This window comes from Trichogramma pretiosum, unplaced genomic scaffold (genome assembly GCF_000599845.2).
Source record: "Trichogramma pretiosum strain Unisexual culture from Peru unplaced genomic scaffold, Tpre_2.0 scaffold10, whole genome shotgun sequence".
Classification (NCBI taxonomy): domain Eukaryota; kingdom Metazoa; phylum Arthropoda; class Insecta; order Hymenoptera; family Trichogrammatidae; genus Trichogramma; species Trichogramma pretiosum.
This window is the reverse complement of record NW_019641652.1, coordinates 559,573-577,521: the sequence shown is the minus strand read 5'-3', so window position 1 is coordinate 577,521 and position 17,949 is coordinate 559,573. Positions and strand designations below refer to the sequence as shown.

The window sequence follows — 17,949 nt, the reverse complement described above, 5'->3', positions numbered from 1 at the left end:
TAACCTCTCGTCGTTGTGTCGTGAAATAATGTAACATATATATGTATAAACTCCCAACGCCTCTGTATCGCTCTCCGCAACTGTACGGCCTGACTAGTGTGCAACGTCGTGCTCGTCGGGGCAGAAGACTCGTTCGCAAATGACTCGAAAAAGCAGGCCAGAAAGCAAGCAGTCGTCGTCGCACACACCGTCTAACACATATATATCGCGTTATACGCTGTGTGTGTGTGTGTAGATGTGTAAATGTGTATACTACCGCGAAAGGCGAGTCGATGACGCCAGCGAAGCAGCGACGACTCTCGGGTGCGCATTAGGATATTATATTATGTATGTATACACGAGTGTGTGAGTATGAGTTCCCGCCACCAAACTTTTTTTCTTTTTTTTTTTTTTTACTTACTTCCAGGCGTGAGAGAAGAGTCTATCTCTCTGTTTAATAACGATGTGTACCCGGGTAAAATACGTACAGTATCGAAATCGAGATATCGGAGCACAGAGAGAGAGAGGCACAACACAAGACGAGACACGACGAGAGATGAAGAACGAGAGAGGACCGATCGTAGCGAGAACTCGGACGATTGTGACGATGATGTAAACTCGGTTAAATTTTGAGAGAGAGAGAGAGAGATGACGAGTATTATTATGATATGTACGGTACTGTTTGTTTTTGGCATACACACAGCAAGAGCCACGTGAATATCATAGCACATTGAATCCGCGGAGCCTCTATCGCGCGCGCGCGCCATATCGGAGAGAGGGAGAGAGAGGCTCGTTGATTTCACCTGGATTTTTAAATTATGATAATATACGTACGTAAGTACGTATAACGCGTGTCGCGTCCACGTGTTATGGATTTTGAGATCGATTTGACATTTGCAGCGGGGGCCGTTAATTGCGTGCATATTTTTGAAAAAGCTCAGATCGTCCAAAAATCGGGAAATTTTCATTGACTCGGACGGACGTGTCCGATATATTAACACAAGTTGGATGTTACTTCGGTGGGCAGTGGCCTCTCTGCCGTGTGCTGCACGCGCGATACCTATATATACATCACGCCACTTGTTCAAACTGGTTTTTATATATACCTACAGTCTCCGGCCTCTCTTTCTCGGGCATCGCGGCAGCAGCACCCCCTTGTTGCAACCAGTGCGACGATCTTTTTGTTCTCGCCAGGTTCCTTACGAGTATACGATATCCCGCACCTATATCGAGTCTTTGATTCGTATTAGAATCAAATGAAATAATTTTGGAGCCTTATCCGAAGCCACGTCGTCCTTCGTACAGGCTCGAGTGACTTACATTATTTATAGAACGTATACACGAGCCCCCCGAGAAACTTGCCTCGTATACTTTGTTGAAGTAAAAACTTCCTTTTATCATTTCCGATCTCATCGATGTGCGTTTGAACACATGCTTCCTTTTAAAACGTGAAAACGAATATCTCCCGAAGTACGAGTGAAGAGCGTATCAGAAAAAGTAAGAGTTCTTTCGTTGCTGCTGTGTGTCATTCCGAACGATTATACAGGCGTCATTTTCTCCAGCGACGTTTCTCGATCGTTGCAACACGTGTTCTCCTTGTTCTCGAAAAGTCCGCTGCTCCGTAGATACCTCGTTTCTTTCTAACTTAATTATTAATCGACGTCGTTTATCGCATCCACCTGATAACAAGTGCTTTTCCTCAACTCCGTTTCTCTATACGATGTAACGATGTATAAAAATCTTAAACGACGTTAATTTCCAATAATCGAATTTTAATACACGACTTCCGGCGATCCAAGCCATAAATTCCGTGATCGATTTGATTTTTCTCGTCGTTGGCAATAAAAGAAAATCGTCATACCTATATCATTGTCGCCTATCGAAGACTCACCGAGATATGCTTATATTGAAAATTCTTACGTCACGAGTCGCGATTTGTCGAGTGCCTCCTCTCGTGTCAGCACAATGGGGGCCGCGTCGCGCACACACACACCTTTTCACGACGGTGCATTGTAGCTGCTCGAGCTTATTGCAACCGCTTAATAAGTTTAATATTTTAGAATATATACCGACGCTCGCGAATTTGGCCCTGATGTGCATGAAAATCGATGACTCGGGTGCGTTTTTAATCGCAACATCCGACGAAGGTCGTTGACCTTCGACGAGAGTTCATTCGTTTCTTTTACGCAATCGTAATGCTTCCTTTTTTCTGTTACAGTTCGTTGCTGAATTTCTCTTTACACGAGTATAACAAAGCTTGAAATGAGATGCAAAAAATAAACAAATGCGCCTACGTCAAGATGCGAGAAAAAAATGACACATGTTCGTACAGGCACGCACACGTATAAACATGAGAATCTTATCACTCGCGAGGCTCGCGTCATATACGCTAATGACAATCCATTATTATCTGGCTGTAAGGCCATGACAGGAGGTTCTCTCTCGCTTTAACTACGATGTGCGTTACTCAAAGTCAAAAAATCAAAATACAAGAAGCTCGTGCGTGGTCATGGACCGAACGCGTTTTAGTCTCTTAAAAACTGGACCCGAAAAATTCGTCCTCGTACGGAAGGAAAGAGAGGGAAAAAAAAACATACGGACGGACTCGTTCAACGAATCTTCGTCCTCTCGTTCGGAGCGAAGACTCCGCAATAGGTATATGCCTTGTGCCTTATGCCTATACTATACAGCAACAACAAAGCACCTCGCACCGCCCAAGGCCTCGAGGTTTTTTTTTCTATACATAATAACAACAACAACAACAACAATGGTAATAATAATAATAATAATAACTATACGCAGCCAGCATAAGCGTAAATATATACTAAGGGGAGAGCGTTGGACTTTTACGCAGCTGAGCGTCATAATGTTAATACCGCTGTAGATGTATGGCGTGCGTAATATATGTAAAGGACCAATGGGTAAAAGGCAACGAGGCTCGAGTGTGACGTATATAGCTGTGCACCCTCGCGTCGACGGATCTCTCCGTAGCCGTAGATACGAGGCGAGAAGCCCGTTTATATACACCGTCGTCGTCGTGTGGGCTGCACACAAGAGAGCCAAGTGTGTATAAGAGAGAGAACCGAGCGAGCTGCGAGGAGAGCAACAAACTCCGACTTACTTGCACATACAGACACAGACATACGCGCAATGTATAACCTATACTACCAAGAGAAGAGCAGTATGAATGCGTGTATACGAAGGAGCTTTAAATGTGTGCGCGAGTGCAAGAGGGGAATCGCTGCGCACATTTTGTAAAATAATATATTATTATTATATTCGAGTTATCGCGAGAGTTTAAAACCTGTCAAAGTGTGTGTGTAATGTACAGATGGTTCTCGCATGGAGCAATTTATTACCATGCATTCGAAATTCGTAATTTTCAAATCGATAGCAGCAGCCCCTCACCTCGTACTTGGACCCTTATCTATCTCTCACCATTGTGTTCGATATGTACCTCTATATAGCATAAAACTAATTATTTCACGTATACAGCTTCGAAACACACTTCGCAGCAGCTGTTTACGCGGCCGTTCATATAATTCCTCATAAGTATATACCAAGTCCTAGACACAAAAGTCCCGACAATGGATCGTCAATTCGCGTACAATAACTCGCGTCCGAACTTTGCTTCCCATCCGCATGATACGCATGACGAGCGCTCCGAGTTCGTCTTGGTCGCGCAGCAGCAGCAGCACCACAAGGTTCGCCGTAACTCGTTGCGTTATGTAGAGTTGTACAGTACGAGGCATCATCTTCCATTAACAACGGATCGACAATTATATGCGCGCGCGTATGTGTGTGTGTATTGCGTTATTATGGTACGTAAGAAAGAAAAAAAAAAAGTTAGATTCTCTCTCTCGCTCTGTCGAGGTAGCAACAATAACAACACCAGCGCACAGAGTTGAAGCAGAAGCAAAGAGCCAAGCACACGCTCAAACACACACACACACACTCATACACTCATACAGACACAGAGGCAAGGCAACGGAGAGGCCAGCCATTTGCTCTCGTATACTGCTGTGCTGCTGCTGAGTAATGGAGGTCGAGTCTCTCTTTCTCTCTTATACTCGTGCGCTGCCTCGGATATACGTATATAGCTGCTACATTACACGAAGCTTCAATAATATAATCTCATATCCGCGTTTGTTATAAACACGTACAGTTCGCGTCTTTATATTTTTAAAACAAACAACACGAAACAAGCCCTTCGGAGCTTTTTCATGCCCCCCCTGCGCGATACATTCGCACGGTAGCAGCTTTTTTTTGTGTGTGTTGTATAGACTGCACGAGTGCTCAGAAAGCGAGAGAGAGAGAGAGAGAGAGAGAGAGAAAGCAAAACTCTCCGCGCGCGCAACAACAACATTGGAAATACAGTACGATTCCAATCGGCAATATGATAAATCGATCGGATATAACGCGCAGAGGCCCCCGATATATATATACACACGATGACAAAGTGTGTGCGCGCGCGTATATGTACGCTGAATTGCGCGACGAAAGCCAATAGTTCAAACAATCGCTCGTTTACACAGTTTTTAATTTTTTCTCTCTTTTTTTTGCTGTTACTCCTTTCTGTCGTTGCTGCCTCTCCGCGCGCACTTAGATATACATACGTACGTACATGTGCAAAAGGTCGTATGCATTCGAATGTGCCTCTGCGCAATCGTGTGTGTGTGTGTATATGTGCGTACATGGACTCGCGCAAGTGCATACATATATATACATCGACATCGAGAAAGACAGAGAGAGAAACACGAAGGCGCATACACATACGTACATACAGAAACACACACACACAGGTTGGAGCGTAGCGACGCGCAGCGAACCGAGGGCAAGTCCAGCTTTGCCATCGATAGCGCACACCAACTTCTCGCTGCTGCTGCTTCTGTCTCTTTTGTGCTCGTGTCCGCGCTGTGTTTTTGCACTCCGTGTGTGTGTGTGTGTCTGCGCAAAAGAGCTGCTGCTGCTGCTGCGTGATGTGTGTGCACAGCCACACACACCATACACACACACACACACACGCACACACGAGCGTCCCTACGCGTGATACAATCCTCGCGAATCACGAAACGACGTCGATATAGCAGCACACGAATATCCACGATAAAGACGAGAAAAGATTCAATGATTTTTCTGCATTCATCGCACGTCGATAAAACACTTACAGACCGTCGATGATTTGTTTGTTTGTTTTTTTTTACCTGAATGACGTTGAAGGAGTCTATGCTCGCTGCGGCCCGCATCTCCGCAGTTTAAATCCACATTCTCTCAAACAACGCGACGAAAAACGACGACGGGTTGCCTCACTCACTTTTTATAACTCTGCACTCTTACACACAGTGTCTCTGCTGTTTTCTGCACGAGCTGCGTTGCATCTATACATATATATGTATCGTACAGAACAGGACACGAACCTTTGCGTTTCTATATATTACGTGTTATTGTTTTCGTTCGAGAAGTCTTTTGTTTTGTATACACACACACATGCACATAAACGCGTTTGTTGCGCAGGTCCGAAAAAAACTCGAGAAATTCGGTAAAACGTCTACTTCTCCGATCGAAGGAGTTCTGAAAAAGCAGCAGAGAGATAGCGATTATGCACAGGCAAAAAGCTGTTTCACAAAGCTATGCTACAACACTACCACCGACAACACTCGCTGCTTCTCTGCACAGTCAGTATGCGGCCCGTGAATGTTGCTGCTGCTGCCACTTCGCGTGCACTGCCAGTCGACATTTTTGCGTCGAGAGCTCCCGCGAGCAGCACGGCACACAGCGTTAAAATGTTCTTTCTCTCTTTCTCGCCAGCAGCAGCACCACACACACACACACTCACACTCGGTTTCTCTGTGCTGCAGCCAGCCAGCAGTGCTGTAATAAGTGCACACACGATACACAGAGAGTACAGTGTTTGTATGCGAAATGAAATATATAAAGTTATAAATGTTTATAACGCCGTGTACGATGCAGCGAGAAACTAACGCACTGGCAATAATAATAATCCCAGGAGCGTCTCTCTACGCGATGTCTTTGAACGATGGTCCAGACGCCATCGCCGAGCGATCCTCTGCGCGCACACAAGCAGTAGGTATATAGACGCACCGAGGACGAACGCACGCACAATCTTTTCTTTTTTTTTTTTGTACACTCGCAAAAGAGAGACGGAGATATACTTGTACGGAACGAGGATAAAAAGAGACGAAAAGGGATGGAATGGAGAGAGAGAGAGAGAAAAAAAAGGAGGAGGATTCGTATATTGATGTATATACGGGGCGAAGGTGTGCACACACTTTGTAAATACGTATGGTAGTAGATAGATGTTATAAAGCTGGATGGACACAAACCTAAGCTCTTATTCCTATATATATGAGTGTGTGTATATATTAAGGTGCATACATAGGCACACGCAGCACAAGAAGCGAGATAGCAGACACACTCGCTTATTTTATATATAGGTACTATATAACGCACACAGCGTTCGCGCAGCTGCTGCTCGCTACTGCTCTCTGGCTCTATTTTGCAAAGCGACCATAGCGCAGCGCCACACACACACACACACACACACAATGCACATCAATATACAGACGCAGCAAAGCGAGGTGCGCTCAGTTTGCAATTCGTTTGTAAGTGTATGTGCATGTGTGCATGTGCCGTTGGTCGTGCTTCGGCTCTGGGTATATTATGTACCCCTTCCCTTTTGCACACGACGACTCGCTCGCTCGCACATGTACCTATATGTATGCATGCAAGAGTGTGAGTGCAGCGTGTTGTTATATATATACATCGCGCTGCGCGCGTGCGGATATCTCTGTCTAGCGCACACAGCTGGACGGTGTGCTGGGCAATGTGCGCGCAGCACTGCGTCTCTATATATACCCACATTTATCTGTGTGTGTACATATAGGTACACGCATTTATACATAGCGCGCAGTAAAGGTGGGCCGCGCGCGGGTGTCTGCGTGCACACAGTAACGCGCCTCCACCGTGTGTATATACAAGTGTTCGTGTGCTGCTGGCGTCGTCGACCCGCGGGGGTAGTGGCGGTGGTGGTGGGGATCTCTCTCCGTGAGGGAAGGAAAATCGCTAGGTTAACCATTGCCTGGCTGCTGCTACTTCGTCGTCGTCGTCGTCCAGGAGTTCTCTCTTGCGCGCATACGTATACATATAAATGTACGAAAATTCGAATGTGCAGCAGCACACGTGAGCTCGCGCTGCGCGAAAGGGAGGGTATGTTCGTGCTTATACGTGTGTGTGTGTGTGTTTTACATTATGCACCGAGAGCTCCGAACGCACACTCGGAAAATCATATATATAAATGCATTTTGGGCTGCGCGCAGCGATGTCTATCACCACCACATTGTGATACACGCGACGAGACGCGAAATGCTCTTTTTTTTTTTTTTTTACTTAGCACGCGTATGTACTTATCATATACGCGCGTGTAGCACATGTATGAATATAATGGGCATGTAACGCGATTTTACGTGCTGCTGTACACACACACACATGTATGCACGCGTTGCATAAAGAAACACTGGGTTTCGCGTAAAAAGAGTAGAGTCGAGCGAGAGAGAGAGAGAGAGAAGGGGGGCCATATAATGCAGCTCCGTCGATGTTACTTTTGCGTTCGCTCCCACCCGGGGCAACTACTATGCTGCACGAAACGCATGTATACATGCACACTGACTTGCACAACTACATGTATATACCTCTCTTTCTCTTTCGCACTACTATTACTAGCTGTTTCTGCTGCTGTTGCACCCGCGCAGCCTTACACTTATATATATATATATATACTAATACAGACAAAGAGAGAGTGAGAGAGAGAGAGAGAGAGAGAAGGAAAAAAGCCGTTGCGAGGATTACGGGAAAAATTCGGTGCGCTTATACAGATGCAATTATTGCGTATATAAATTTTTATAACACGCACCGCTGTATATAAGTGGAGCGCATTTGTCGTATTACTCTCTTTTATTTTTTTTATCAGTTATTACGATGCATCAGGAGCGCACGCAGACACGCATTTGTGCAGTGCGCGCGATGCAGCCTGATGCTGCTGCTGCTGCTGCTGCAGGCTGCAGTTGGACACGGCAGTCGCGGGTGTCGCGGGGCGTGCGCGCGGCGGGATCGATTCGAAAGGGCGCTGTATGCTCGGTGTCTCTCTCTCTCTCTCTCTCTTGCTCGCTGTGCTGCTGCTGCTGCTGGATCTTAATGTAACGTTTGAGAAGAAAACCGAGACCATAGAGAATAGAATGACGAAACGGCTCCCCCCCCCCCCCCCCCCTTCTGTTTTACCTAATTTTTGCATGCTTTTGTTTACAAGGCGAGAGAAAAAGAGCACGTATGCTTTTTAACGCGATATTCGCGAGTACATACATACATATATATATAGGTGTTTTCACACAGCCGCACACACTCGCGCGACTCGCTGCCTCGAAATATACGCGAGAAAGAGAGTCCGGGTCAAGGATTCGGGTTTTCAAAGCTGTTGCTGCTGCCGCCACCACCTCCACCGCTGCTGCTGCCGTTGGTTCGAGTGCGCCAAGAGTAGAGTAGCGAGCTCGAGAGCGGGGTGTATCTATAGTAGGCAGCGGAGTAAAGGAAAGCGTGTACCTATCCGTATCCATTGCATGTTAGCTACTAATACTAGGATATAATAAAATGCTTAATAAAATATACACTTTGTTTATCGAACTCTCGACGTCGAACGAGAGATATCTGGAGCTCGATACCCCGAGATCGTTTAACAGGAAAATTGGATCGAAACGAAATAGTCGAGAACTACAACGAGAACGGTATACGTATATAATAAAGTATAAGTATATATAAAGCCACACTATACGGGGCTCTCTCTCTCTCTCTCCCTCGCAAACAGCGGAGCACAGGAACCGTAAATACGCGCGTGGATGGAAAGAGCTGCGCGACCTGCTGAGCTGCGGGCAGGGAGGGAGCAGCGAGGCTCGGAGCAAGCTGTGTATTATACATACACGAGAAAGAAAGAGAAATCAAAACCGCTTGGGTATATACACTACTACTACTACGGCGAGTGTGTGGCTTATGGGTGTATGTAGCACAAGCGCCGATTTCGACTGCAATCGAGTAACGATAATGTAACATTTATAAAACGTTGAATAATCGACGCCGAACAAAAATGACATCCTCGCAGCTACTAAAACTATGTCTCATTGCTGTGTCGTACCTTCACGTAACGAACGAACGATGATAATGAACTATATTTTTCTATGTGTCCAATGACAAGTAGGATAGGTAAAATAAAAAGAGGCGCAAAAGTCATCGCAACGACGAACAAACGTAGAGATGGAAAATATGTCAGTGCCGCACCGAGTTAGTTTCTTTCGTATATCCAACATAATATACACACGAGCGAAAATAAAAGTGAAATTCGCGAATGTATCGTCGAGAGATAAGGTAGGTATCTGCTTTTCGATGTTCTCGAGTGTCCTTACGATACGAAATAAACACAATAACAAAACCTATTATAATACACGATATCGAGTCGCGCGAGAGGCAGTTAACACACATTTATGTATACGACACGATTTAAATGGCTATTCGTCTCGTTTCTTTCGTTTATATTTCCTTACGATATTTTTGATACACGATTGGCAGCGTGAACCACGTCGTCTCGCGGCTGCAGCTCTTTTCCTGCGGATGTCGAGAGGTGCAGTGCACGAGACACGTATACATCGCGTATTAGGGAGTCTCGTCTGATCCGTCTAAGGAGACAGACGTGTTTATTGGTAGCTCAACTAGTATTTACATGTTATTATATGTGATTCAAGTGAGAAATTAACCAATTTATTTCAATCAAACTATCTTAATTAAGTGCAAACCGCTGGGCTACGGGCCTTCCCGCACCAGCTAACAAAATCTTGCTTTTTAAGCCGAAAAAACAGGCCATTGACTCTGCTCGACAAAGTCAATAGTCGAATTCAGCATGAACCAGCAAAATTCAATCTGGAAGATTGGTGAAAGTAACACAACGCAAGTAAATATGTCAAGAAATACGGAAGCAAATGTATCATCGTTGATCAACAACAACACAAGTGACAACAGAAGATCGTACGCCCAAGCTACTGAAATATGTTATACTGATGAAATGGCTATCGTCATGGACGCCCTAGATGGCATCAAATATACCGAATACTTGAAGTCCCTGAAAAATCACATCGACCCAAAAAAAATGAAATACGCATCGAGAATCTCCAACAAGAGAGTATGCGTTTATATGGACAGCATAGAATCAGCCGAACTTTTAATCAACTCAGTAAAGGAAATTGTAGTCAACGGTAACACCGTAGGCATACGTCCTCTCAAATCGCCAAACAAACGGGTAGTTATCTCCAACGTATCACCGGTTATTTCAGATCAAGTCCTCATGGATTCGCTAGCGAAAATGGGGATAAAACCTGTTTCGCGCATGAATCGGCTCAAAATAAGCACCGACGATCCTGATCTAGCCCATATATCTTGCCACAGAAGGCAAGTTTATATTAAAGCGGAAGACGAAGTTAAACTTTTACCGGCAGTAACTCTAAGGAAAGGCGAGCAGACAAAACACGTATATTTTTCAACCAGCAGCAACACAAAGTGCTTTAATTGCAATGAAGAAGGACATCAAGCAAGACACTGCAGGACGGGCAGGACTGAATCAACTGAAAACGAAAACAACTCTCTGGCGCAGGAAAAAGCAACGCCAGCGGAGATCGAGTCAACTCAGTCACAACCAATTGTCTCGAGCGTCGTCGTCGGAAAAACTCCAACGAAGCCCTTTGAGATCTTTTCTCAACCTTTTAATAAAAAAAGGACTGCGTCACCAACGACCTCGCAATTTGCTATAAACGGCAATGTGCAAGGAGAATCTCCGCACAATATCAAACCAGCTAAAAAACCGAGACTAAAAAAAAGTAGAAGAGATGAGTCGAAACCGAGCTTGGAAGATATAACGACCCAAATCACACAAGCTTTCGCGGCCCAGGGCGCAACGGATATAGACATTCGAGCGCCCACACTGGCGAAATTTTTGCACGACTCACATGGTCAAAGGGACATAACGTCAGCAATTGAAGCAACAAATTGCAAAGCCAGTGTCTTGGACAATGCTCTTATGAAAATAAGAAACTCAATGCAAAGCAGAAACTTGAAAGATAGGATACGGAGGCTGAGATGGAAGATCAACGGCGAAGAAGATACCAACGCAGAAGATAGCGTCGATGAAGAGTACAGCTCGACGGAGGAAAGCTCCTTCACAGCTGACATCCTTCACGATAAGTCTCACAAAGTTATTAGTGGTTCCACAGTAACGTAGTCTACGCAAGCGATTTGTCTAAGTCTGCGTTTCAATTCGAAAAACTACATCTGCTGCCGCATTATAAACACATCAACGTTATAAAAATACAATCACAATGGCGAACTCAAATAAAACTTATAAATCAAACCTTAAAATTTTTCACTGGAACGCCAAAAGCGTCAACCAGAGAATCTTGGAAATTAAAAAAATAGCTGCTGACTTTGACATAATCGTTTGCGTGGAGTCGTGGCTGACGAAGGAACATACGGTTCGATTGCCCGGGTTCAATACGTATAGAAAGGACAGAACATACTCATCTGGAGGAGGTATTGTGGTTTTTGTTAGAAAAAATATAGCTTATACGGAAATACCTCTCAGTTCGCCTCATTACACTGTCGAGCTGTGTGGTNGGACTCCGCCCCTCCTATTCACTCAAACAAACACTTTGGCCTATACGCCTATAGCCAGAGAGCCGCTTTACTACCGTTAACGATTGATCTAGAGTTTGGGGGGGGCCTGTGTGATTCACGCGACCCCAACGCTGACGTAAACAAATACATACAATCTCATAACGCCACGGCAATCTTTACGGATGGCAGCAAGGTGGAGGGGGCCCCATTCGTGGGGGCAGCCTGGCTTTGCCCCACCCTGGGGGCTCAAAATTCTCTCAACCTTTCCAACAGTGCATCTATATACACCGCCGAATGCGTGGCCATTGCAGAGGCCTTGGCGTTTGCAAACTCACTCTCAGATACGACCATCATCATCTTCAGTGATTCGCTTAGTGCGCTTACAAGTCTGAATTCATTCGTCTATTCGATCAAGACTAATCACCTGATTTTTGAAATTAGAAAGAAATGTTTAGAGATCATCTCAAAAATCCCTTCCACCAACATAAAATTTGTCTGGATCCCCTCGCATATCGGCATCAGCGGTAACGAGGAGGTTGACATCCTTGCAAAAACCGCCACTGAGATAAACTTGCTTCCGCCCCCTCTCGTACATTACATGGACATGTTTTGCGAATACAGAGCCGACGCCTTTCAGGCATCTGAACGCGAAAATATTATTAAGGGCCGAGACAAGGGAACTCTGTATTTCCAGTTGATGCACGCTTCGAAAAGGCGTCCTTGGTTCCATAGACTTGGGCTTCCCAGATCATTCATTGTTACGATCAACAGAATGCGCTCCAACCACCACAGCCTCAGAGAATCACTGTCCCGCAAAGGCATAGTGGACAGTCCGGGGTGTGGGTGCGGCTTTGAGGAGCAAACCCTAAATCACGTCGTCTGGAGCTGCGACAGATACAATGCTCAGAGAGGGGACATGATAGAGAACCTCAAAAAGGCAGGACTGTTTCCGCCGTACAATATTGAGAGTGTAATAGCAGGCCCCAACATCGAAGCCTGTTTGATTATCGTCGAATATCTGAATATGTGCGACGTGCGAGTATAGGCCATGTATGTGAGAGAGATAGAGATCGTAAGGCGTAATAACTCAAGACTCATAATGTAATAATAATGTAACTTTTCCTTGTAATTTTAATATAATTATTCATGTAACCTCAATGTAATTTTTTCATGTAATCTCAGTGCAGTTTTTTCAGGTAATTTTAATATAATCCATTCATGTAAATTTATGTAATTTTTCTCAATAAAGTCAGTGTAAATGTCTCGCATGAGGCCTAAACACTTTAAAAAAAAAAAAAAAAAAAAAAACATCGCGTATTACGTGTGGTTTCTCTCTTTACACGGGAGAGCATATACATATCGAACTACCGCTGCTGCCGTTGACGTATCGAATTTGTGTTGCACAGAAAAAAGCCTCTCAAAAGTAGCTCTTTTTTCCGAAGTTTATACGCGCATACAGCCTACACGCATGAGGACGAACGTCATGAAAAAGAGAGAGAGAGAGAAATGTAGTCTTCGAGGGCGTTAGCATCAGGCAGCAGTGTATACAGGGCGCTTTCTAAAAGAGACACGTTATATTATTTCCCCGAGCGAGCGAGGAAGGTTCATCGCATCCGAGGCTCGTGCGGAGGGCTCTCCTCTCCTGCGCCACGCACTCGCTCGCCTCGTTCGTTCTTGCTGTTGCTGTTCCGAGCATTATCCTATATATATGTTATATACGCACATCACAGGAGCCATGCCTGCGAACGAAGGGCAACAACACCGCTGCCTGCCTGCCTGCGGACGAGCAAAAAACGAGTCGAGTCAACTATACATATATCTCTCATGCCCTGCTGCCTGTTACTGTTGCTCTCAGCGAGTTTCGTGTGTATATAGGTATATGCGTCGACGCGCGCGTGTGGGTTTACACTTAACGCACACGCACGCATGCTTTTGCATTAAAATTTTTTCATATGCAGCGTGTATGTATAATCGAACAAATGTACGTATGTACGGATGCACAAACACACATTTACGGACGGGCTGAGAGACAGACAGACATGGCAGAGAAGAGAGAGAGAGAGAGAGGAGAGCGAGAGCGAGACGAAGGCCAACACCAGCTCTCCAACTCCGCCCCCGTTTTTCACGGTTACACGTGCGAACCTTCCCTACCACTGGCTGCGCTGCAGTTCTGGACTTACACACACACACACGCAGAAATGCAGTCCACACTCGCGTGTACACGTATACGTATGAATAAATACGTCGGAAGGGGAAATCATCGGGTAAACATCTGTGTGTGTGTGTATATCGGGGAGCTTGCGTGCAAGTGTGTGCGGCAGCAGCAGCAGCACACCAGAGCGAGAGCGTGACAGAGACAGACAGACACGCGCCGCGCACGAGAGAGAAAGAGGAGAGTCGCGCAGCACACACAGAGAGAACGAGGGAGAGAGAGAGAGAGAGAGAAGGGGTACATATATATATGAGCGACGACGAGACGGGGGCAGGAGCGAGGGGTTTTTAAAAGCGTCTGCTTACTTTGTTTTTTTTTTTTTTTTTTTAAATGCCCAAAAGCGAGAGCAGAATAAAAAGAGGGACAAGTTTTAAACGGCGTGCACTGCACACACACATGGATAGAGAGAGAGATTGTATTTAACCACACGCACAAGTGCACGCCTGTGTAAGTGTATTTGTTAGTTAGCGTTGCAAATCGCGTAACGTTGCAAAGTGGATAAACCGTGTACGTATAGGGAAAGGTATACGGTTCGAGTGTGGCTTTTGCAATTTGCCTGACACACGGCTCGATTAGGCCCGTATAGTATAGTTTTGCTTCATTTTGTTTCGTCAAAGAGTGCTCTGATATACCTACCATACTCGAGGAGAGAAAAGTTTCATCGAACTCGGATAGGGTATAACTTTTGCTCCGAAATGTATCGAGGGGAGAAAAACCACCGTGTCACTTCATATGTATACATATCTACGTGGAAAAATCGACTCATCTTTTTCCAAGGAAACGTTGACCGAAAAATCCTCTTTGTATAGCTGCGAGTGTGTATATCGAGTCTAGACTTCGTATATACGCACACTTATTCACCCAAATGTATGTGTATACCGAATACAAGCCGCAAAGTCCTTTCTTTCCATTTGCTCTTGCTTTATGCGCGGGGGCTGCTCGCACACTTGGACAAATCCCATATTATTTTCTTTTTCTTCTTCTACTTTGGGTTTAAGAGATGTACGAAAATATATATAGGTGCATCTCTCTAAACACTTAACGCAGAAAGACGCGGATATCGCGAGCAAAAAATAAGAAAGGTGCGAACGAAAACGAGTATATATTTAAGCCAAGCAACGCGATGATAATAAAAATACTGTCTCTAAGTTCAGTGGTATACATCTCGAAGCTCCGCTGCTGCTGCTGGGCGAAATACATTCTACGGGCAGGAATAAACTCATTTGCACTCGGGTGCGTCCGAAAATAAACCTCCCCGAAAGCCATTGCATTACACGTATACAATAATATAAATATAACGCGCGAGCGTGTACAAACACACGACAAAAACGTGGAAGAGTCAAACCTCACAAAAATTACAAAAATTTTATTATTAATAACGCCGTCGTTTTTCGTATTTATATTCGTAAGTGAACGACGACGAGACGGAGATGATGTACTTATAAGCTCGGTTGCAGTTACAGGCCGTTTATAACATGTATAACCTATACGCGATGTGTGCATGGATGATGTTAGGTCACTGTAGTATTATTATTACTGCGTAGCGCATTTATAAACGCGCGGCTTGTATATCGGTAGAAACAAAGAGAGGCCAGAAATGACGAATGTGTGTGTATTGTGTGTGTGTTGTGTGTATGTGTGTGCAATCATTGTTGCTTCTGTCACGCGTACTTTGTGCTGCGAAGAGAGAGAGAGAGAGAGAGAGAGATTGCGAATTTACATTATAATACTTAATAGGTACGACTTGGCGTATCGCGATATTATCATCGAGCTCGGAGACGAAATGAGTATTTGTAATATGGCGAAGACGATGGTGTTATATAGTTCAAAGCGATATTTACCGTGAATACATGACGTTATGCTCCATCTTAGCTGTTTCTTTTTTTTTTCTTTCGGGCAGATCTTTAGGCCGAGCCTCGCCGAATGAGAAAGACAGAGAAAGAGAGATCTCTATGTACAGTGCTCGAAAACCCCGTGCACATATACACGCTCAGAGAAACTCAGGACCGAGACGCAGGAGTCACAAAACTGCACACAGATACACACAGACACAAACGAGAATTAATAATAATACGAGAGAGCGAATCTCGAGCGCGTTAAAAGTTCACACTCTAGCTCGATGCTGATGCACTTGTAGTGTTTATAAATATATATCCTATTGCACGAACCGAGTATGTATATTTACAACACTTATATACACACATTTAGAGTGGTGTGCGCGAGGAAGGAGAGAAAATAAAAACGACACGAGTGTACGTGTGTATATATATTTAAGCGCAACACCAGCGCGAGGAGAGCAGTTAAAACACGACGACGAAAGCGACGACGAACGAAAGAAAAAAAAGAAGAAGAAGAAAAGATCGTCAAGAACGAGGCACAAAAAATGTATTATATATATTTATACGTAGTTAAAAAAGCTTCGCACAAACTCAAACTCAAAGACACACACACAAACACACACCCAGGCGGAGAAGATGAGGTTTGTCTTTTGCCTCGAGTCTCTCTCTTAAAGAGTCCGCTCGATCTGTGTGTCGAGCACAGTACAGCACACAGAGAACGCAACACGACACAAACGTGCACACACAGAATAAATGTTTTTATTTGTATTTATATAGATGCGACGTTCGGTAATCAGCGCGTCTTCCTTACTTCAACTCCATTTTTCGCTGAGATAATAAGTCATCGTCGGGCTTGGCCTGTGATTCGTGCCTTGGTTTTTTTGCTATTTATTTATCGTTTCGCAGCGCGCACGATTTTATTGTATATATATGTAGTTTTTCACTGCACGCGTCGCACACAACAACAACAACGATATCAACGATATCGACACAGTATTTAAATGTTCTTTATTATTTTTCCATTATTCGACGACGTTATTATTATTATACTCGTCTCTTTGTCCTTCCTACGTCTCTCTCTCGCTTTTGCAGGGCGAAAACGAGAGCGAAATTTCGTCGTTATTATACGAGCTGCTGCTTCAAGCCTCGCGCAGTGCTGCACTCAGCTGCTGTGTCGAGACTCGTAATAACGTTGTGTATTATTCCGAAAAGGAGCTGTCGAGCTCGCTCGCTGCCTTGCCTCGGAGTAGTGGAGGAGTCGTTTCTGCGACGTTGCCAAAGACCGATGTGTGTGTGTGTATGTATGTTGCTGCTGCTGCTGCTGTGCTACCTCGATGCGAATATACACGTATATGGACACGAGCTCTCCGCGTGTGTGCAGCTTTGTGTATGTGTATGTATGCGAATGTGCGCGCGCGCACCGCGCGATTTTTGAAGTTTTGGACGAGTGCAAATTTGCGGACGGTGTGTCTACTATAGCGATATAATAGCACGAGACAGTCTAGGCAGCAGCAGCAGCCCGTGACGCATGCGCCTCTCTCCGCACGAAGGGAATATAACACACCAGCGCAGTGTGTGTGTGTGTGTGCGTGTGTGCCTATAGACACGATTTTCAAACGGCGCGAGGGTTGCGCGACGTTGGAATTTTCGCAAGGGTTCGAAGCGACGTTATACAGCGAGGGTGGATGCTGCTGCTGACTGGCTGCTGGCGTTGCCCAGGGATCGTTTGGGAATTTTTTTTTCCTTTTTTTTTTCTTTTTCGAAGTTTACGAATGATTCGTATACGTATGTAGCATATCGAGGGTTACACAGAGCAGCAGCAGTGGCGCAGATAAAGCTCCTCTTTCGTTCTGGATTTAACGTGTATTACAGAGAGAGAGAGAGAGAGAAAGCTATGGGGCTAGAACACAAGGCTATCCGTGCCGAGCTCGTACAAGGGCAGTCCAAACAGTGGCGGTGGTGTCGTCTATATATTTCCCCGTTTATATATATACGGAGCCTCGTTTGGTTTAGTGGGCGGGTTTTGGTGCGCTCCGATGTTTGGGCTCATAAGTTATATAGAGAAGAGAGAGAGAGAGAGAGACGAGTACGTTGAACCCTGCGGACGTGTATATAACCAGTATAGAGAGAGAGAGATTCGATACCATACATATCGCGCAGCTCACGCAGGGGGTAGGTAACGCATAGATGTATATACGT

The 17,949-nt window shown here is 45.0% G+C and overlaps 1 protein-coding gene across 6 annotated transcripts in view; it reads right to left on the bottom strand.

Moving 5' to 3' along the window:
- The window catches only part of LOC106656441 (E3 ubiquitin-protein ligase TRIP12), a 35,860-nt gene that overhangs the window by 14,604 nt on the left and 3,307 nt on the right, over positions 1–17,949 (bottom strand). For 2 of the 6 annotated variants that reach the window (XM_014377411.2, XM_014377418.2), the window contains exon 1: positions 401–649. The exons of 1 other annotated variant lie outside the window; for it this stretch is intronic. The gene's annotated coding sequence lies outside the window, so the exon portion shown is untranslated. Of the gene's footprint in view, positions 1–4; positions 208–400; positions 650–5,183; positions 5,624–15,753; positions 16,106–17,949 lie in introns of those variants that run through there. 3 more of the 6 variants (XM_014377416.2, XM_014377417.2, XM_014377415.2) reach the window with 3 other exon arrangements.